Genomic DNA, 22664 nt, shown 5'->3' with positions numbered 1-22664 from the left:
GCTGATAATTCAGAGACTCTTCGAGCCGAGGAAATAGCCATTAAAAATAGAACTTTCCAAGATAACAACTTTATATCAATGGAATGAAGGGGTTCAAACGGAACGCCCTGTAAAACATTAAGAACAAGGTTTAAACTCCATGGTGGAGCAACAGTTTTAAACACAGGCTTAATTCTGGCCAAAGCCTGACAAAAAGCCTGGACGTCAGGAACTTCTGACAGACGTTTGTGTAACAGAATGGACAGAGCTGAGATCTGTCCCTTTAATGAACTAGCAGATAAACCCTTTTCTAAACCTTCTTGTAGAAAAGACAATATCCTAGGAATCCTAACCTTACTCCAAGAGTAACCTTTGGATTCACACCAATATAGGTATTTATGCCATATCTTATGGTAAATCTTTCTGGTAACAGGTTTCCTAGCCTGTATTAAGGTATCAATAACTGACTCAGAAAATCCACGTCTTGATAAAATCAAGCGTTCAATTTCCAAGCAGTCAGCTTCAGAGAAGTTAGATTTTGATGTTTGAAGGGACCCTGTATCAGAAGGTCCTGTTTCAGAGGTAGAGACCAAGGTGGACAGGATGACATGTCCACCAGGTCTGCATACCAAGTCCTGCGTGGCCACGCAGGTGCTATTAGAATCACTGATGCTCTCTCTTGTTTGATTCTGGCAATCAATCGAGGAAGCAACGGGAAGGGTGGAAACACGTAAGCCATCCTGAAGTCCCAAGGTGCTGTCAGAGCATCTATCAGGACTGCTCCTGGATCCCTGGATCTGGACCCGTAACGAGGAAGCTTGGCGTTCTGTCGAGACGCCATGAGATCTATCTCTGGTTTGCCCCAACGTCGAAGTATTTGGGCAAAGACCTCCGGATGAAGTTCCCACTCCCCCGGATGAAAAGTCTGACGACTTAAGAAATCCGCCTCCCAGTTCTCCACTCCCGGGATGTGGATTGCTGACAGGTGGCAAGAGTGAGACTCTGCCCAGCAAATTATCTTTGATACTTCCATCATAGCTAGGGAGCTTCTTGTCCCTCCCTGATGGTTGATGTAAGCTACAGTCGTGATGTTGTCCGACTGAAACCTGATGAACCCCCGAGTTGTCAACTGGGGCCAAGCCAGGAGGGCATTGAGAACTGCTCTCAATTCCAGAATGTTTATTGGCAGGAGACTCTCCTCCTGACTCCATTGTCCCTGAGCCTTCAGAGAATTCCAGACGGCACCCCAACCTAGAAGGCTGGCGTCTGTTGTTACAATTGTCCAGTCTGGTCTGCTGAATGGCATCCCCCTGGACAGATGTGGGCGAGAAAGCCACCATAGAAGAGAATTTCTGGTCTCTTGATCCAGATTCAGAGAAGCGGATAAGTCTGAGTAATCCCCATTCCACTGACTTAGCATGCACAGTTGCAGTGGTCTTAGGTGTAAGCGTGCAAAGGGTACTATGTCCATTGCCGCTACCATTAAGCCGATTACCTCCATGCATTGAGCCACTGACGGGTGTTGAATGGAATGAAGGGTGCGGCAAGCACTTTGAAGTCTTGTTAGCCTGTCCTCTGTCAGGTAAATCTTCATTTCTACAGAATCTATAAGAGTCCCCAGGAAGGGAACTCTTGAGAGTGGAACGAGTGAACTTTTCTTTTCGTTCACCTTCCATCCATGTGACCTTAGAAATGCCAGCACTAACTCTGTATGAGACTTGGCAGTTTGAAAGCTTGAAGCTTGTATCAGAATGTCGTCTAGGTATGGAGCTACCGAGATTCCCCGCGGTCTTAGTACCGCCAGAAGAGCACCCAGAACCTTTGTGAAGATTCTTGGAGCTGTAGCCAATCCGAATGGAAGAGCCACAAACTGGTAATGCCTGTCTAGGAAGGCAAACCTTAGGTACCGATAATGATCTTTGTGAATTGGTATGTGAAGGTAAGCATCTTTTAAATCTACAGTGGTCATGTATTGACCCTCTTGGATCATAGGTAAAATTGTCCGAATAGTCTCCATCTTGAACGATGGAACTCTTAGGAATTTGTTTAGGATCTTTAAGTCCAGGATTGGTCTGAAAGTTCCCTCTTTTTTGGGAACCACAAACAGATTTGAGTAAAACCCTTGTCCCTGTTCCGATCGTGGAACTGGATGGATTACTCCCATTAACAAGAGCTCTTGTACGCAGCGTAGAAACGCCTCTTTCTTTGTCTGGATTGTTGACAATCTTGACAGATGAAATCTCTCTCTTGGAGGAGAGTATTTGAAGTCCAGAAGGTATCCCTGAGATATTATCTCTAGCGCCCAGGGATCCTGAACATCTCTTGCCCAAGCCTGGGCGAAGAGAGAAAGTCTGCCCCCCACTAGATCCGATCCCGGATCGGGGGCCCTCAATTCATGCTGTTTTAGGGGCAGCAGCAGGTTTCCTAGTCTGCTTGCCCTTGTTCCAGGACTGGTTAGGTTTCCAGCCTTGTCTGTAGCGAGCAACAGCTCCTTCCTGTTTTGGTGCAGAGGAAGTTGATGCTGCTCCTGCTTTGAAATTACGAAAGGAACGAAAATTAGACTGTCTAGTCTTGGCTTTGGCTTTGTCCTGAGGCAGGGCATGGCCTTTACCTCCTGTAATGTCAGCGATAATCTCTTTCAACCCGGGCCCGAATAAGGTCTGCCCTTTGAAAGGTATATTAAGCAATTTAGACTTAGAAGTAACATCAGCTGACCAGGATTTTAGCCACAGCACCCTGCGTGCCTGAATGGCGAATCCTGAATTTTTCGCCGTAAGTTTAGTAAGATGTACTACGGCCTCCGAAATGAATGAATTAGCTAGTTTAAGGACTCTAAGCCTGTCCGTAATGTCGTCCAGAGTAGCTGAACCAATGTTCTCTTCCAGAGACTCAATCCAGAATGCCGCTGCAGCCGTGATCGGCGCAATGCATGCAAGGAGTTGCAATATAAAACCTTGTTGAACAAACATTTTCTTAAGGTAACCCTCTAACTTTTTATCCATTGGATCTGAAAAAGCACAGCTATCCTCCACCGGGATAGTGGTACGCTTAGCTAAGGTAGAAACTGCTCCCTCCACCTTAGGGACCGTTTGCCATAAGTCCCTTGTGGTGGCGTCTATTGGAAACATCTTTCTAAATATCGGAGGGGGTGAGAACGGCACACCGGGTCTATCCCACTCCTTAGTAACAATTTCAGTAAGTCTCTTAGGTATAGGAAAAACCTCAGTACTCGTCGGTACCGCAAAATATTTATCCAACCTACACATTTTCTCTGGTATTGCAACTGTGTTACAATCATTCAGAGCCGCTAACACCTCCCCTAGTAATACACGGAGGTTTTCCAGTTTAAATTTAAAATTTGAAATATCTGAATCCAGTCTGTTTGGATCAGAACCGTCACCCACAGAATGAAGTTCTCCGTCCTCATGTTCTGCCACCTGTGACGCAGTGTCTGACATGGCCCTAATATTATCAGCGCACTCTGTTCTCACCCCAGAGTGATCACGCTTACCTCTTAGTTCTGGTAATTTAGCCAAAACCTCAGTCATAACAGTAGCCATATCCTGTAATGTGATTTGTAATGGCCGCCCAGATGTACTCGGCGCTACAATATCACGCACCTCCCTCTGAGCGGGAGATGTAGGTACTGACACGTGAGGCGAGTTAGTCGGCATAACTCTCCCCTCGTTGTTTGGTGAAATTTGTTCAATTTGTACAGATTGACTTTTATTTAAAGTAGCATCAATACAGTTAGTACATAAATTTCTATTGGGCTCCACTTTGGCATTGCAACAAATGACACAGGTATCATCCTCTGAATCAGACATGTTTAACACACTAGCAAATAAACTTGCAACTTGGAAATACAATTCAATTAGAATAATATTAAAATGTACTGTGCCTTTAAGAAGCACAGAAGATCTATGACAGTTGAAAATTAATAAATTGAAACAGTTATAGCCTCAATCCTTGTAAACAACACAACTTTAGCAAAGGTTTAATCCCATTAGCAAAGATAACAAATTCTGAAAGCAGGAAACAAATTACAGAATAAACGTTTTTTATCTCAGTCAAACTATAATTCTCACAGCTCTGCTGAGAGAAATTACCTCCCTCAAAATAAGTTTTGAAGACCCCTGAGCTCTGTAGAGATGAACCGGATCATGCAGGGAATACAATGAGTTGCTGACTGAAATATTTGATGCATAGAAAAAGCGCCAAAAAACGGCCCCTCCCCCTCACACACAGCAGTGAGGGAGAACAGAAACTGTCAGAAAAACAGATTAAGCAACTGCCAAGTGGAAAAATAGTGCCCAAACATTTATTCACACAGTACCTCAGCAAATGAAAACGATTTTACATTCCAGCAAAAACGTTAAACATAATCTCTAGTTATTAAACAGCTTTATGTATTTCTTACAGTGTAATTCTAGTGAAGTACCATTCCCCAGAATACTGAAGTGTAAAGTATACATACATGACATTATATCGGTATGGCAGGATTTTCTCATCAATTCCATTGTCAGAAAATAAAAACTGCTACATACCTCTATGCAGATTCATCTGCCCGCTGTCCCCTGATCTGAAGTTTACCTCACTCCTCAGATGGCCGAGAACAGCAATATGATCTTAACTACTCCGGCTAAAATCATAGCAAAACTCTGGTAGATTCTTCTTCAAACTCTGCCAGAGAGGTAATAACACACTCCGGTGCTATTTTAAAATAACAAACTTTTGATTGAAGATATAAAACTAAGTATAATCACCATAGTCCTCTCACACATCCTATCTAGTCGTTGGGTGCAAAAGAATGACTGGGAGTGACGTAGAGGGGAGGAGCTATATGCAGCTCTGCTGGGTGAATCCTCTTGCACTTCCTGTTGGGGAGGAGTAATATCCCAGAAGTAATGATGACCCGTGGACTGATCACACTTAACAGAAGAAATGCTCATCGCCACATCTGTTCAAGTAATAAAACAAATAAGAGTTGTAAATCTAATCAGACACTTTACTTGTATAACAATTCAGTAAATTGCTTCTGTATATTCTCTTTTGTATGTGTACATATCTCCGTGTCTAAAATGCTCACTAATAACTTGCGTTCTTTGATTGTTACAGCATCTTTGAAAAGAAAAGAAACCTGAGACTGCCTTGGTCCAATGCTACTCACTGTCATATAGAGTATGTATCCTCATAGCAAGGGATCCGATTTCAGCTGATTGGAATGCGTGTATGTTTGTTGACTAACATGACGTATATGTCACACCTCTTGTTGCGCCCTATAGGCTAGCATTCCCCTCAGCTTCCATAACGTGAAGCAATTTACTGAATTGTTATACAAGTAAAGTGTCTGATTAGATTTACAACTCTTATTTGTTTTATTACTTGAACAGATGTGGCGATGAGCATTTTCATTGCGATTTGGTTGACAGCAATGGAAAGTTTACAGTTAAAACTTTATGAGGGTTGAACCGACATCGCCACATCTAACAGCAGTGATGTCAGTAGGGAACACAGGTGTCTGATCAATTTGAATGTTTTGTATTGGTTAACTATTTGAAAGGTGTGAATTCCATACCCAATTGAAACACAGAGGTGGGTTTTTAAGTTGTGAACTTACAAACACTTTTTAAGCAGGCTAGGATTAAGGCAGACGCCGAAACCGGTCAGCCTTTTTGTTCTCTGTATTTCATTTATATTTCTTACACACTCTTACCCTGGGGTTAATTAACCCTTTTTGTTAAATAATAAATTTTGTTTTTCACTCGCTTTTTGGTGCTCCTAACTGTTTTTGCTTGTGATATTCGAATAGTTTGGCCATTGTGAGCACACTAAGCGAGTTCAAATACTATCAATATTCCCTATTGCGGAGGTTTAGCAATTCCCAGCTTGGATACTCACCAGTTGCAAATAGGAGTATAAAAATAGGAGCATTACAACAAGGATAAAACCAACAGCACCACAAGGAAACAAGAGGAAAGATTAACCCGAAACAGGACTGTGGTGAGTCTTTTTGAGACACATATATAAGTGAAATTATTTTACTGCATTGGAGAGTTTCATATATATAAAAACATTTTCATTCTAATTTGGCTATTGTCAGGGGAGACTGGGGGTGACCCACTGACATAGCATGACCATAAACTTTTGTCTGTTTAACCAAGCTGGTTGCGCAATGTGATTTATTATATTAACATATGAAATTATATACAACGTACACACCCAACCTCAGCACCCCTATTTTTCTTTGACTGTTCCCAGGAAGGAAACTCTTGTGAGAGGGGATAGAGAACTCTTCTTTTCGTTCACTTTCCACCCATGAGACCTCAGGAATGCCAGAACAATGTCCGTATGGGACTTGGCAATTTGGAAATTCGACGCCTGTATCAGAATGTTGTCTAAGTAAGGGGCTACTGCTATGCTATGAAGTGACCCCAGAACCTTCGTAAAGATTCTTGGTGCTGTAGCTAACCCAAAGGGAAGAGCCACAAACTGGTAATGCCTGTCTAGGAAGGCGAACCTGAGAAACCGATGATGATCTTTGTGTATCGGAATGTGAAGATAACCATCCTTTAAGTCCACGGTAGTCATGTATTGACCCTCCTGGATCATAGGTAGGATGGTTCGAATAGTCTCCATCTTGACAGATTTGTTTAGGATCTTGAGATCTAAGATTGGTCTGAAGGTTCCCTCTTTCTTGGGAACCACAAAGAGATTTGAATAGAAGCCTTGCCCCTGTTCCTCCTTTGGAACTGGGTGGATCACTCCCATAACTAGGAGGTCTTGAACTCAATGTAAGAATGCCTCTCTCTTTATCTGGTCTGCAGATAATTGTGAGAGGTGAAATTTTCCTTTTGGGGAAGAAGCTTTGAAGTCCAGAAGATATCCCTGGGACATAATTTCAAACGCCCAGGGATCCTGGACATCTCTTGCCCAAGCCTGGGCGAAGAGAGAAAGTCTGCCCCCTACTAGATCCGTTACCGGATAGGGGGCTGATCTTTCATGCTGTCTTAGAGGCAAGCAGCAGGCTTCTTGGCCTGCTTACCTTTGTTCCAGGCCTGGTTAGGTCTCCAGACCGGCTTGGACTGGGCAAAATTTCCCTCTTGTTTTGCATTAGAGGGAGTTGATGCCGCGCTCGTCTTAAAGTTTCGAAAGGCATGAAAATTAGTTTGTTTGGTCCTTAATTTATTAGACCTATCCTGAGGAAGGGCATGACCTTTTCCTCCAGTAATATCAGAAATGATCTCCTTAAGTCCAGGCCCGAATAGGGTCTGCCCCTTGAAGGGAATGTTGAGAAACTTAGACTTTGAAGTAACGTCAGCTGACCAGGATTTAAGCCATAGCGCCCTACGCGCCTGTATAGCAAAACCTGAGTTCTTAGCCGTTAGTTTGGTTAAATGAACAACGGCGTCAGAAACAAATGAATTGGCTAGCTTAAGCACTTTAAGCTTGTCAAGTATATCATCCAATGGAGTTTCTACCTGTAAGGCCTCTTCCAGAGACTCAAACCCGAAGGCCACAGCAGCAGTGACCGGGGCAATGCATGCAAGAGGCTGGAGAATAAAACCTTGTTGAATAAAAATTTTCTTAAGGTAACCCTCTAACTTTTTATCCATTGGATCTAGAAAAGCACAACTGTCCTCGACGGGAATAGTTGTACGCTTAGCTAGGGTAGAAACTGCTCCCTCCACCTTAGGGACCGTTTGCCATAAGTCCCGTGTAGCGGCATCTATTGAAAACAATTTCTTAAAAATAGGAGGGGGAGAGAACGGTACACCTGGTCTATCCCATTCCTTAGTAGTAATTTCTGAAAACCTTTTAGGTATTGGAAAAACATCAGTGTAAACAGGCACTGCATAGTATTTATCCAATCTACACAATTTCTCTGGCACTATAATGGTGTCACAGTCATCCAGAGTAGCTAAAACCTCCCTGAGCAACACGCGGAGGTGTTCAAGCTTAAATTTAAATGTAGACATATCAGAATCAGGTTGAAGCATCTTCCCTGAGTCAGAAAAATCACCCACAGAAAGAAGCTCTCCTGCCTCAGCTTCTGCATATTGTGAGGGGATATCAGACATAGCTACTAAAGTGTCAGAGAGCTCTGTATTTTTTCTAGCCCCAGAGCTGTCTCGCTTTCCTTGTAACCCTGGTAGTTTGGACAATACCGCTGTAAGGGTATGATCCATAACTGCCGCCATGTCTTGTAAAGTAAATGCCATGGGCGCGCTAGATGTACTTGGCGCCACTTGAGCGGGAGTCCCTTGAGCGGAAGTCAAAGGTTCTGACACGTGGGGCGAGTTAGTCGGCATAACTTCCCCCTTGTCAATTTCCTCTGGTGATAAATCTTTTAAAGACAGAATATGATCGTTATAACTTAAAGTAAAATCAGTACATTTGGTACACATTCTAAGAGGGGGTTCCACAATGGCTTCTAAACATAATGAACAAGGAGTTTCCTCTATGTCAGACATGTTTAAACAGACTAGCAATGAGACCAGCAAGCTTGGAAAACACTTTGATAAATGTAAACAAGCAAAAAATAAAAACGGTACTGTGCCTTTAAGAGAAACAAATTTTGTCAGAAATTGAAAAACAGTGATAAAAAGCAGTAAATCTTACGACATTTTTACAGTGTGTATAATAGACTAACAGAGCATTGCACCCACATGCAAATGGATGATTAACCCCTTAGTTTCAAAACCGGATAAAAAAAAACGATATAAACGTTTTTTTAACAGTCACAACAAACTGCCACAGCTCTGCTGTGGCCTTACCTGCCCATACAACGACTTTTGAAGGCACAAAAACCCTTTGTAGAGGTCCTAAGTGTTCAGGGGACTCCTTCAGGGAAGCTGGAAGTCTCAAGCTGCAAAAACTACTGCATGATTTAGGCCTGAAATTAGGCCCCTCCCAACCTGTACTCACAGTGAGAGGGCCATAAAAAACTATCCCTAGGCAAAATCTAGCCAGCCATGTGGAAAAAGCTGGGCCCCAATAAAGTTTTATCACCAATATGTAGAAAAAAACGTTTAAACACTTCCAGCAAACGTTATCTTATTTTCAGTAATGTGAGAAAGTAATAAGAATATTACCTTTTACAGCAAGCATGATACTAGTCGTTATTAAATCCCTGTAATCAGGCTTACCTTAAATAAATCCGGTATTAACAGCATTTTCTAGCATATTCATTTCTCTAGAAAAATTTAAACTGCACATACCTCATAGCAGGAGACCATGCACGCTATTCCCCCAGTTGAATTTACCTCATCTCTTCAGTTATGTGTGAGAACAGCAATGGATCTTAGTTACAACCTGCTAAGATCATGAAAAACCACAGGCAGACTCTTCTTCAACGTTCTGCCTGAGGCTAAAACAGTACAACTCCGGTACCATTTGAAAATAATAAACTTTTGATTGAAGATAAACTACATAAATTTACTACATCTCTCTAGCTACTTCCTATCTTGTCGAGAGCTGCAAGAGAATGACTGGTAGTGGCAGTTAGGGGAGGAGCTATATAGACAGCTCTGCTGTGGGTGATCCTCTTGCAGCTTCCTGTTGGGAAGGAGAATATTCCACAAGTAATGGATGATCCGTGGACTGGATACACCTTACAAGAGAAACCTGAATTCTTAGCCGTTAGCTTGGTTAAGTGAAAAACGGAGTCAGAAATAAAGGAATTAGCTAACTTAAGAGCTTTAATCCTGTCTAAATTATCATCTAACGGGGTCTCCACCTGTACAGCCTCCTCAGGAGACTCGAACCAGAAAGTCGCTGCAGCAGTAACTGGGGCAATGCATGCAAGAGGCTGGAGAATAAAACCTTGCTGTATAAAGATTTTCTTAAGGAGACCCTCCAATTTTTTATCCATAGGATCTAGGAAAGCACAACTGTCCTCGACGGGGATAGTTGTACGCTTAGCTAGTGTAGAAACTGCTCCCTCCACCTTAGGGAGGGTCTGCCACGAGTCCCGGGAATCATCTTTTTAAAAGCAGGAGGGGGAGAGAACGGCACACCTGGTCTATCCTATTCCTTAGTAATAATTTCCGGAAACCTCTTAGGGACTGGAAAAACATTAGTGTAAACAGGCACTGCAAAGTATTTGTCCATTTTACACAATTTCTCTGGAACTACAATGGGGTCACAGTCATCCAAAGTCGCTAAAACCTCCCTGAGCAATAAGCGGAGGTGTTCAAGCTTAAATTTAAACGCTGTCATTTCAGAGTCAGACTGAAGTAACGCCTTCCCTGAATCTGAAATGTCACCCACAGATAGAAGCTCTCCTGCTTCGGCTTCTGAGTAATGTGAGGGTATATCGGACACAGGTATTAAAGCGTCAGAAAGCTCTGTATTTGTTCTAGCCCCAGAGCTGTCTCGCTTTCCTTGTAACCCTGGCAGTTTGGACAATACCTCTGAGAGGGTAGCATTCATAACTGCCGCCATGTCCTGTAAGGTAAAAGAATTAGACGCGCTAGATGTACTTGGCGTCACTTGCGCGGGAGTTATAGGTTCTGACACGTGGGGAGAGCTAGGTGGCACAACCTCCCTTTTGTCAGTCTGAGAATTCTCTGGTGATAAATCTTTATGTGCCATAATATGGTCTTTATAGTTTATAGAAATTTCAGTACATTTGGTACACATTCTAAGAGGGGGTTCCACAATGGCTTCTAAACATATTGAACAGGGAGTTTCCTCTATGTCAGACATGTTTAACAGACTAGTAATGAGACCAGCAAGCTTGGAAAACACTTTAATAAATGTGAAACAGCAATTAAACAAAACCGTTACTGTGCCTTTAAGAGAAAAAAACTAGCACATAAACTGCAAAACAGTGTTAAAAAGGTAGTAAACTCTTCGAAATTTTTACAGTGTGTATAAGGGACTAAAGCAACATTGCACCCACTTGCAAATGGATGATTAACCCTTTAGGCCCCAAACCGGATTTAAAAACGTTAAAAAAACGTTAAAAAGCAGTTAATCACCTTGCCACAGCTCTGCTGTGGCTCCTACCTGCCCTCAAATATCAATTAGGGAAGAAATAAGCCCTCTATAGTGGTCCTCAGATGTCAAAGGACTCCTCTAGGGAAGCTGGATGTCTCAATCTGAATATGAACTGCGCATCTAAGGCGCGAAAATAGGCCCCTCCCACCACACACTCAATGTCAGAGGGGCCTTAAGAAAATACTTCTAGGAGTATCTGACTAGCCATGTGGAAAACTAGGCCCCAAATAAAGACTTATCACCCTCAGAGAAAAAACGTTCAATCTATATAACATATTACCCTGTTTTGTAAGCATGATCCCAGTTGTTAAATCACTGCATCAGGTTTACCTCAATACACAAGGCTCTGTCAGCATTTTCTAGACCTTATCATCTCTCTAGAAATAAATATACTGAACATACCTCAAAGCCGGTAATCTGCAGACCATTCCCACAACTGAAGTTTTCCCATATTCCTCAGTTATGTGTGAGAACAGCAATGGACCTTAGTTACAAACCGCTAAGATCATCAACCTCCAGGCAGAATTCTTCTTCTAATTTCTGCCTGAGAGTAAAACAGTACGACGCCGGTACCATTTAAAAATAACAAACTCTTGATTGAAGGTAAAACTACACTAAGTCACCACATATCTCTTATACTTCCTATCTTGTCGAGAGTTGCAAGAGAATGACTGGAGGTGGGGGTTAGGGGAGGAGCTATATAGACAGCTCTGCTGTGGGTGTTCTCTTGCAACTTCCTGTTGGGAAGGAGAATATCCCACAAGTAATGGATGAACCCGTGGACTGGATACACCTTACAAGAGAAAATGGGTCGGCTCGTAAGCTTACATTCCTTCTTTTTCCAATAAAAAGATACGAAGAAAAAAATAATAGGAGTAAATTAGAAAGTTGCTTAAAATTGCTGCTCCATCTGAATCTTAAAAAAGAAAAAATGTGGGTTCAGTGTCCCTTTAATTTGTGTCATACAAGCAACTGCTGAGTCTCTGAGAAGGTTTGATCTTTGAATACTGGTGCACAGGCTAACACAGCATATGTGCCTATGCCACTGAAAAACAGTCATATTTTTTACTGTAATGTTGCTGAATAGCCTCACATGCAGGCATCCAGCAAACAGAATGCAATTAGCGTGTATCTCATGTAATGGAGGCAACCCAATGACAGGCATGCAATCCCTAGCCTGGGTTGGCCTCCATGATGCTATTTCTGAAATTCCTCACTCATAAGGCATGTAGAAATAGTGCAGTGCTGCTGTTGGTAAGACTGCTCTGTAACAGCCCAGGACATAGCCGCTCTACAGGGTATATATATATATATATATATTTATTTATTTTTTTTGTCTCATCCTAAAATAATAGGTTGGGCTTACCATATGTAGATCTTTCTGTCAAGGGATAGGCAGGATTAGGTTCCTTCTCCAATTAGCAGAAAGAGGATTCCCACAATGACTTACTAGAGATCTATATATGGGCTCTGCCATTTGGGGTCAACTAGGAGGCTTAATGTGTACATTTGAATTTGAAAGCAGTGCTTGTGTAGGCAATGTGTTTGATGGGTCAGTCCTGTACCTCTAGTATAACTCCCAACATTTGTGGCTAGGTATCTCTGATGAAGCACATGAATGCATGTGCGAAACGTGTCAGTTCACTGACACTGCCTTGACACTGAAATCTGTTCAGAGAGAGTAAATCGCACAGTGGCTTCAACCTTATACTAGCTAATCATTCTCTCTTTTCTGCTGTGTACCTAGCGGTTGGGAGTACCGCTTTCAGAGACTGTTGTCCAGTGAGGATTATTAAGTCCAAGAGCTTTTCCTTACTAACAACTTCTAACATTATTCAAGCTTCCAACATAATACCTACTACAAGAGGAGTGCAAACCTTCCACTATCAAGCACTGTGACCAATCGTTACTCAGTATGCGCAACAACTAGTGATAGTGTATTGGACAAACGAGGATCACAGAGGTACTGTCTGAATAACTGTGGAGCTTGGAAGCTGCAGGATGCCAGAACTGTAGACAGGAGGCTATACACCCCTTTCGCATGCGCGTCACAGTGATACATGAGCAAGGGGAGAGAGTGGTGTGTGTACTAAAGTAACACAGGAGCAGTGAGCAGATAGTGTGCATGCATGTCACAGTGCTACATGAGCGAGGAGGCAGAGTGAGGTGTGTGCTACAGTAATACAGGAGCAGGGGGCAGATAGTGGGCATGCTCGTCACAGTGATACATGAGGGAGAGGAGAGAGAGGTGTGTGTACTACAGTAAAATGAGCAGATAATTTGCATGCGCGTCACAGTGCTAAATGAGCGAGGAGGCAGAGTGAGGTGTGTGCTACAGTAATACAGCAGCAGGAGGCAGATAGTGTGCATGCGCATCACAGTGATACATGAGCGAGGGGAGAGAGTGGTGTGTGTACTACAGTAACACAGCAGCAGGAGGCAGATAGTGTGCATGCGCATCACAGTGATACATGAGCGAGGAGGCAGAGTGAGGTGTGTGCTACAGTAATACAGGAGCAGGGGGCAGATAGTGTGCATGCGTGTCACAGTGATAAATGAGCAAGGGGAGAGAGAGGTGTGAACTACAGTAATAAAGCAGCAGGAGGCAGATAGTGTGCATGCGCGTCACAGTGATACATGAGCGAGGGGACAGAGTGGTGTGTGTACTACAGTAATACAGGAGCAGGAAGGCAGATAGCGTGCATGCACATCACAGTAATACATGAGCGACGGAACAGAGAGATGTGTGTGCTACATTAATACCGGAGCAGTGGGCAGATAACATGCATGCGCATCACAGTGATACATGAGTGAGGAGACAGAATGAGGTGTGTGCTACAGTAATACAGGAGGCAGATAGTGTGCATGCGCGTCACAGTGCTACATGCGCGAGGAGACCGTAAGATGTGTACTACAGTAACACAGGAGCATGGAGGCAGATAGTGTGCATGCGCATGACAGTGATACATGAACGAGGAGACAGAGGTGTGTACTACAGTAATACAAAAGCAGGGAGGCAGATAGTGTGCATGCGCGAGGGGACAGAGTGTGTACTACAGTAATACAAAAGCAGGGAGGCAGAAAGTCTGCATGTGCGAAGGGACAGAGCAATGTGTGTACTACTGTAATACAGGAGCAGTAGGCAGATAATGTGCATGCGTGTCACAGTGACACGAGTGAGGAGACAGAGCGCTGTGTGTACTACCATAAAACAGCAACAGGAGGCAGATAGTGTGCATGTGTGTCACAGTGATACATAAGAGAGCAGACAGAGTGAGGTATGCACTACAGTAATACAGCAGCAGGAGGCAGATAGTGTGCATGCGCGTCACAGTGATACATGAGGGAGGGGAGAGAGAGGTGTGAGCTACAGTAATACAGCAGCAGGAGACAGATAGTGTGCATGCGCGTCACAGTGATACATGAGGGAGGGGAGAGAGAGGTGTGTGCTACAGTAATACTGCAGGAGGCAGATAGTGTGCATGCGTGTCACAGTGATACATGAGGGAGGGGAGAGAGAGGTGTGTGCTACAGTAATACTGCAGCAGGAGGCAGATAGTGTGCATGCGCGTCACAGTGATACATGAGGGAGGGGAGAGAGAGGTGTGTGCTACAGTAATACTGCAGGAGGCAGATAGTGTGCATGCATGTCACAGTGATACATGAGGGAGGGGAGAGAGAGGTGTGTGCTACAGTAATACTGCAGCAGGAGGCAGATAGTGTGCATGCGCGAGGGGACAGAGTGTGTACTACAGTAATACAAAAGCAGGGAGGCAGATAGTCTGCATGCGCGAGGGGACAGAGTGTGTACTACAGTAATACAAAAGCAGGGAGGCAGAAAGGACAGAGCAATGTGTGTACTACTGTAATACAGGAGCAGTAGGCAGATAATGTGCATGCGCGTCACAGTGACACGAGTGAGGAGACAGAGCGCTGTGTGTACTACCATAAAACAGCAGCAGGAGGCAGATAGTGTGCATGTGTGTCACAGTGATACATAAGAGAGCAGACAGAGTGAAGTATGCACTACAGTAATACAGCAGCAGGAGGCAGATAGTGTGCATGCGCGTCACAGTGATACATGAGGGAGGGAAGAGTGAGGTATGCACTACAGCAATACTGCAGCAGGAGGCAGATAGTGTGCATGCGCGTCACAGTGATACATGAGGGAGGGGAGAGAGAGGTGTGTGCTACAGTAATACAGCAGCAGGAGGCAGATAGTGTGCATGCGTATCACAGTGATACATGAGGGAGGGGAGAGAGAGGTGTGTGCTACAGTAATACTGCAGGAGGCAGATAGTGTGCATGCGCGTCACAGTGATACATGAGGGAGGGGAGAGAGAGGTGTGTGCTACAGTAATACAGCAGCAGGAGGCAGATAGTGTGCATGCGTATCACAGTGATACATGAGGGAGGGGAGAGAGAGGTGTGTGCTACAGTAATACTGCAGGAGGCAGATAGTGTGCATGCACGTCACAGTGATACATGAGCAAGAGGAGAGAGAGGTGTGTGCTACAGTAATACAGCAGCAGGAGGCAGATAGTGTGCATGCGCGTCACAGTGATACATGAGCAAGGGGAGAGAGAGGTGTGTGCTACAGTAATACAGCAGCAGGAGGCAGATAGTGTGCATGCGCGTCACAGTGATACATGAGCAAGGGGAGAGAGAGGTGTGTGCTACAGTAATACTGCAGGAGGCAGATAGTGTGCATGCACATCACAGTAATACATGAGCGACGGAACAGAGAGATGTGTGTGCTACATTAATACCGGAGCAGTGGGCAGATAACATGCATGCGCATCACAGTGATACATGAGTGAGGAGACAGAATGAGGTGTGTGCTACAGTAATACAGGAGGCAGATAGTGTGCATGCGCGTCACAGTGATACATGAGCAAGAGGAGAGAGAGGTGTGTGCTACAGTAATACAGCAGCAGGAGGCAGATAGTGTGCATGCGCGTCACAGTGATACATGAGCAAGGGGAGAGAGAGGTGTGTGCTACAGTAATACTGCAGGAGGCAGATAGTGTGCATGCACATCACAGTAATACATGAGCGACGGAACAGAGAGATGTGTGTGCTACATTAATACCGGAGCAGTGGGCAGATAACATGCATGCGCATCACAGTGATACATGAGTGAGGAGACAGAATGAGGTGTGTGCTACAGTAATACAGGAGGCAGATAGTGTGCATGCGCGTCACAGTGCTACATGCGCGAGGAGACCGTAAGATGTGTACTACAGTAACACAGGAGCATGGAGGCAGATAGTGTGCATGCGCATGACAGTGATACATGAACGAGGAGACAGAGGTGTGTACTACAGTAATACAAAAGCAGGGAGGCAGATAGTGTGCATGCGCGAGGGGACAGAGTGTGTACTACAGTAATACAAAAGCAGGGAGGCAGAAAGTCTGCATGTGCGAAGGGACAGAGCAATGTGTGTACTACTGTAATACAGGAGCAGTAGGCAGATAATGTGCATGCGCGTCACAGTGACACGAGTGAGGAGACAGAGCGCTGTGTGTACTACCATAAAACAGCAGCAGGAGGCAGATAGTGTGCATGTGTGTCACAGTGATACATAAGAGAGCAGACAGAGTGAGTTATGCACTACAGTAATACAGCAGCAGGAGGCAGATAGTGTGCATGCGCGTCACAGTGATACATGAGGGAGGGGAGAGAGAGGTGTGAGCTACAGTAATACAGCAGCAGGAGGCAGATAGTGTGCATGCGCGTCACAGTGATACATGAGGGAGGGGAGAGAGAGGTGTGTGCTACAGTAATACTGCAGCAGGAGGCAGATAGTGTGCATGCGCGTCACAGTGATACATGAGGGAGGGGAGAGAGAGGTGTGTGCTACAGTAATACTGCAGGAGGCAGATAGTGTGCATGCATGTCACAGTGATACATGAGGGAGGGGAGAGAGAGGTGTGTGCTACAGTAATACTGCAGCAGGAGGCAGATAGTGTGCATGCGCGAGGGGACAGAGTGTGTACTACAGTAATACAAAAGCAGGGAGGCAGATAGTCTGCATGCGCGAGGGGACAGAGTGTGTACTACAGTAATACAAAAGCAGGGAGGCAGAAAGGACAGAGCAATGTGTGTACTACTGTAATACAGGAGCAGTAGGCAGATAATGTGCATGCGCGTCACAGTGACACGAGTGAGGAGACAGAGCGCTGTGTGTACTACCATAAAACAGCAGCAGGAGGCAGATAGTGTGCATGTGTGTCACAGTGATACATAAGAGAGCAGACAGAGTGAAGTATGCACTACAGTAATACAGCAGCAGGAGGCAGATAGTGTGCATGCGCGTCACAGTGATACATGAGGGAGGGAAGAGTGAGGTATGCACTACAGCAATACTGCAGCAGGAGGCAGATAGTGTGCATGCGCGTCACAGTGATACATGAGGGAGGGAACAGAGAGATGTGTGTGCTACATTAATACCGGAGCAGTGGGCAGATAACATGCATGCGCATCACAGTGATACATGAGTGAGGAGACAGAATGAGGTGTGTGCTACAGTAATACAGGAGGCAGATAGTGTGCATGCGCGTCACAGTGCTACATGCGCGAGGAGACCGTAAGATGTGTACTACAGTAACACAGGAGCATGGAGGCAGATAGTGTGCATGCGCATGACAGTGATACATGAACGAGGAGACAGAGGTGTGTACTACAGTAATACAAAAGCAGGGAGGCAGATAGTGTGCATGCGCGAGGGGACAGAGTGTGTACTACAGTAATACAAAAGCAGGGAGGCAGAAAGTCTGCATGTGCGAAGGGACAGAGCAATGTGTGTACTACTGTAATACAGGAGCAGTAGGCAGATAATGTGCATGCGCGTCACAGTGACACGAGTGAGGAGACAGAGCGCTGTGTGTACTACCATAAAACAGCAGCAGGAGGCAGATAGTGTGCATGTGTGTAACAGTGATACATAAGAGAGCAGACAGAGTGAGGTATGCACTACAGTAATACAGCAGCAGGAGGCAGATAGTGTGCATGCGCGTCACAGTGATACATGAGGGAGGGGAGAGAGAGGTGTGAGCTACAGTAATACAGCAGCAGGAGGCAGATAGTGTGCATGCGCGTCACAGTGATACATGAGGGAGGGGAGAGAGAGGTGTGTGCTACAGTAATACTGCAGGAGGCAGATAGTGTGCATGCGCGTCACAGTGATACATGAGGGAGGGGAGAGAGAGGTGTGTGCTACAGTAATACAGCAGCAGGAGGCAGATAGTGTGCATGCGTATCACAGTGATACATGAGGGAGGGGAGAGAGAGGTGTGTGCTACAGTAATACTGCAGGAGGCAGATAGTGTGCATGCGCGTCACAGTGATACATGAGCAAGGGGAGAGAGAGGTGTGTGCTACAGTAATACTGCAGGAGGCAGATAGTGTGCATGCACATCACAGTAATACATGAGCGACGGAACAGAGAGATGTGTGTGCTACATTAATACCGGAGCAGTGGGCAGATAACATGCATGCGCATCACAGTGATACATGAGTGAGGAGACAGAATGAGGTGTGTGCTACAGTAATACAGGAGGCAGATAGTGTGCATGCGCGTCACAGTGCTACATGCGCGAGGAGACCGTAAGATGTGTACTACAGTAACACAGGAGCATGGAGGCAGATAGTGTGCATGCGCATGACAGTGATACATGAACGAGGAGACAGAGGTGTGTACTACAGTAATACAAAAGCAGGGAGGCAGATAGTGTGCATGCGCGAGGGGACAGAGTGTGTACTACAGTAATACAAAAGCAGGGAGGCAGAAAGTCTGCATGTGCGAAGGGACAGAGCAATGTGTGTACTACTGTAATACAGGAGCAGTAGGCAGATAATGTGCATGCGCGTCACAGTGACACGAGTGAGGAGACAGAGCGCTGTGTGTACTACCATAAAACAGCAGCAGGAGGCAGATAGTGTGCATGTGTGTCACAGTGATACATAAGAGAGCAGACAGAGTGAGGTATGCACTACAGTAATACAGCAGCAGGAGGCAGATAGTGTGCATGCGCGTCACAGTGATACATGAGGGAGGGGAGAGAGAGGTGTGAGCTACAGTAATACAGCAGCAGGAGGCAGATAGTGTGCATGCGCGTCACAGTGATACATGAGGGAGGGGAGAGAGAGGTGTGTGCTACAGTAATACTGCAGCAGGAGGCAGATAGTGTGCATGCGCGTCACAGTGATACATGAGGGAGGGGAGAGAGAGGTGTGTGCTACAGTAATACTGCAGGAGGCAGATAGTGTGCATGCATGTCACAGTGATACATGAGGGAGGGGAGAGAGAGGTGTGTGCTACAGTAATACTGCAGCAGGAGGCAGATAGTGTGCATGCGCGAGGGGACAGAGTGTGTACTACAGTAATACAAAAGCAGGGAGGCAGATAGTCTGCATGCGCGAGGGGACAGAGTGTGTACTACAGTAATACAAAAGCAGGGAGGCAGAAAGGACAGAGCAATGTGTGTACTACTGTAATACAGGAGCAGTAGGCAGATAATGTGCATGCGCGTCACAGTGACACGAGTGAGGAGACAGAGCGCTGTGTGTACTACCATAAAACAGCAGCAGGAGGCAGATAGTGTGCATGTGTGTCACAGTGATACATAAGAGAGCAGACAGAGTGAAGTATGCACTACAGTAATACAGCAGCAGGAGGCAGATAGTGTGCATGCGCGTCACAGTGATACATGAGGGAGGGAAGAGTGAGGTATGCACTACAGCAATACTGCAGCAGGAGGCAGATAGTGTGCATGCGCGTCACAGTGATACATGAGGGAGGGAACAGAGAGATGTGTGTGCTACATTAATACCGGAGCAGTGGGCAGATAACATGCATGCGCATCACAGTGATACATGAGTGAGGAGACAGAATGAGGTGTGTGCTACAGTAATACAGGAGGCAGATAGTGTGCATGCGCGTCACAGTGCTACATGCGCGAGGAGACCGTAAGATGTGTACTACAGTAACACAGGAGCATGGAGGCAGATAGTGTGCATGCGCATGACAGTGATACATGAACGAGGAGACAGAGGTGTGTACTACAGTAATACAAAAGCAGGGAGGCAGATAGTGTGCATGCGCGAGGGGACAGAGTGTGTACTACAGTAATACAAAAGCAGGGAGGCAGAAAGTCTGCATGTGCGAAGGGACAGAGCAATGTGTGTACTACTGTAATACAGGAGCAGTAGGCAGATAATGTGCATGCGCGTCACAGTGACACGAGTGAGGAGACAGAGCGCTGTGTGTACTACCATAAAACAGCAGCAGGAGGCAGATAGTGTGCATGTGTGTAACAGTGATACATAAGAGAGCAGACAGAGTGAGGTATGCACTACAGTAATACAGCAGCAGGAGGCAGATAGTGTGCATGCGCGTCACAGTGATACATGAGGGAGGGGAGAGAGAGGTGTGAGCTACAGTAATACAGCAGCAGGAGGCAGATAGTGTGCATGCGCGTCACAGTGATACATGAGGGAGGGGAGAGAGAGGTGTGTGCTACAGTAATACTGCAGGAGGCAGATAGTGTGCATGCGTGTCACAGTGATACATGAGGGAGGGGAGAGAGAGGTGTGTGCTACAGTAATACTGCAGCAGGAGGCAGATAGTGTGCATGCGCGTCACAGTGATACATGAGGGAGGGGAGAGAGAGGTGTGTGCTACAGTAATACTGCAGGAGGCAGATAGTGTGCATGCATGTCACAGTGATACATGAGGGAGGGGAGAGAGAGGTGTGTGCTACAGTAATACTGCAGCAGGAGGCAGATAGTGTGCATGCGCGAGGGGACAGAGTGTGTACTACAGTAATACAAAAGCAGGGAGGCAGATAGTCTGCATGCGCGAGGGGACAGAGTGTGTACTACAGTAATACAAAAGCAGGGAGGCAGAAAGGACAGAGCAATGTGTGTACTACTGTAATACAGGAGCAGTAGGCAGATAATGTGCATGCGCGTCACAGTGACACGAGTGAGGAGACAGAGCGCTGTGTGTACTACCATAAAACAGCAGCAGGAGGCAGATAGTGTGCATGTGTGTCACAGTGATACATAAGAGAGCAGACAGAGTGAAGTATGCACTACAGTAATACAGCAGCAGGAGGCAGATAGTGTGCATGCGCGTCACAGTGATACATGAGGGAGGGAAGAGTGAGGTATGCACTACAGCAATACTGCAGCAGGAGGCAGATAGTGTGCATGCGCGTCACCGTGATACATGAGGGAGGGGAGAGAGAGGTGTGTGCTACAGTAATACAGCAGCAGGAGGCAGATAGTGTGCATGCGTGTCACAGTGATACATGAGGGAGGGGAGAGAGAGGTGTGTGCTACAGTAATACTGCAGGAGGCAGATAGTGTGCATGCACGTCACAGTGATACATGAGCAAGGGGAGAGAGAGGTGTGTGCTACAGTAATACAGCAGCAGGAGACAGATAGTGTGCATGCGCGTCACAGTGATACATGAGGGAGGGGAGAGAGAGGTGTGTGCTACAGTAATACAGCAGCAGGAGGCAGATAGTGTGCATGCGCGTCACAGTGATACATGAGCAAGGGGAGAGAGAGGTGTGTGCTACAGTAATACTGCAGGAGGCAGATAGTGTGCATGCACATCACAGTAATACATGAGCGACGGAACAGAGAGATGTGTGTGCTACATTAATACCAGAGCAGTGGGCAGATAACATGCATGCGCATCACAGTGATACATGAGTGAGGAGACAGAATGAGGTGTGTGCTACAGTAATACAGGAGGCAGATAGTGTGCATGCGCGTCACAGTGCTACATGCGCGAGGAGACCGTAAGATGTGTACTACAGTAACACAGGAGCATGGAGGCAGATAGTGTGCATGCGCATGACAGTGATACATGAACGAGGAGACAGAGGTGTGTACTACAGTAATACAAAAGCAGGGAGGCAGATAGTGTGCATGCGCGAGGGGACAGAGTGTGTACTACAGTAATACAAAAGCAGGGAGGCAGAAAGTCTGCATGTGCGAAGGGACAGAGCAATGTGTATACTACTGTAATACAGGAGCAGTAGGCAGATAATGTGCATGCGCGTCACAGTGACACGAGTGAGGAGACAGAGCGCTGTGTGTACTACCATAAAACAGCAGCAGGAGGCAGATAGTGTGCATGTGTGTCACAGTGATACATAAGAGAGCAGACAGAGTGAAGTATGCACTACAGTAATACAGCAGCAGGAGGCAGATAGTGTGCATGCGCGTCACCGTGATACATGAGGGAGGGGAGAGAGAGGTGTGTGCTACAGTAATACAGCAGCAGGAGGCAGATAGTGTGCATGCGTGTCACAGTGATACATGAGGGAGGGGAGAGAGAGGTGTGTGCTACAGTAATACTGCAGGAGGCAGATAGTGTGCATGCACGTCACAGTGATACATGAGCAAGGGGAGAGAGAGGTGTGTGCTACAGTAATACTGCAGGAGGCAGATAGTGTGCATGCGCGTCACAGTGATACATGAGCAAGGGGAGAGAGAGGTGTGTGCTTCAGTAATACAGCAGCAGGAGACAGATAGTGTGCATGCGCGTCACAGTGATACATGAGGGAGGGGAGAGAGAGGTGTGTGCTACAGTAATACTGCAGGAGGCAGATAGTGTGCATGCGCGTCACAGTGATACATGAGGGAGGGGAGAGAGAGGTG

The 22664-nt window shown here is 45.8% G+C and overlaps 1 protein-coding gene across 1 annotated transcript in view; it reads right to left on the bottom strand.

Annotated features, from left to right (window-relative positions):
- Positions 1–22664, bottom strand: part of VPS51 (VPS51 subunit of GARP complex) — a gene marked incomplete at its 3' end in the record, with an annotated part of 96150 nt that overhangs the window by 6603 nt on the left and 66883 nt on the right.

Source organism: Bombina bombina, unplaced genomic scaffold, assembly GCF_027579735.1.
Source record: "Bombina bombina isolate aBomBom1 unplaced genomic scaffold, aBomBom1.pri scaffold_754, whole genome shotgun sequence".
Lineage (NCBI taxonomy): Eukaryota > Metazoa > Chordata > Amphibia > Anura > Bombinatoridae > Bombina > Bombina bombina.
Note: the sequence above shows the minus strand (reverse complement) of the source record. Positions and strands in the feature narration are given on the sequence as shown.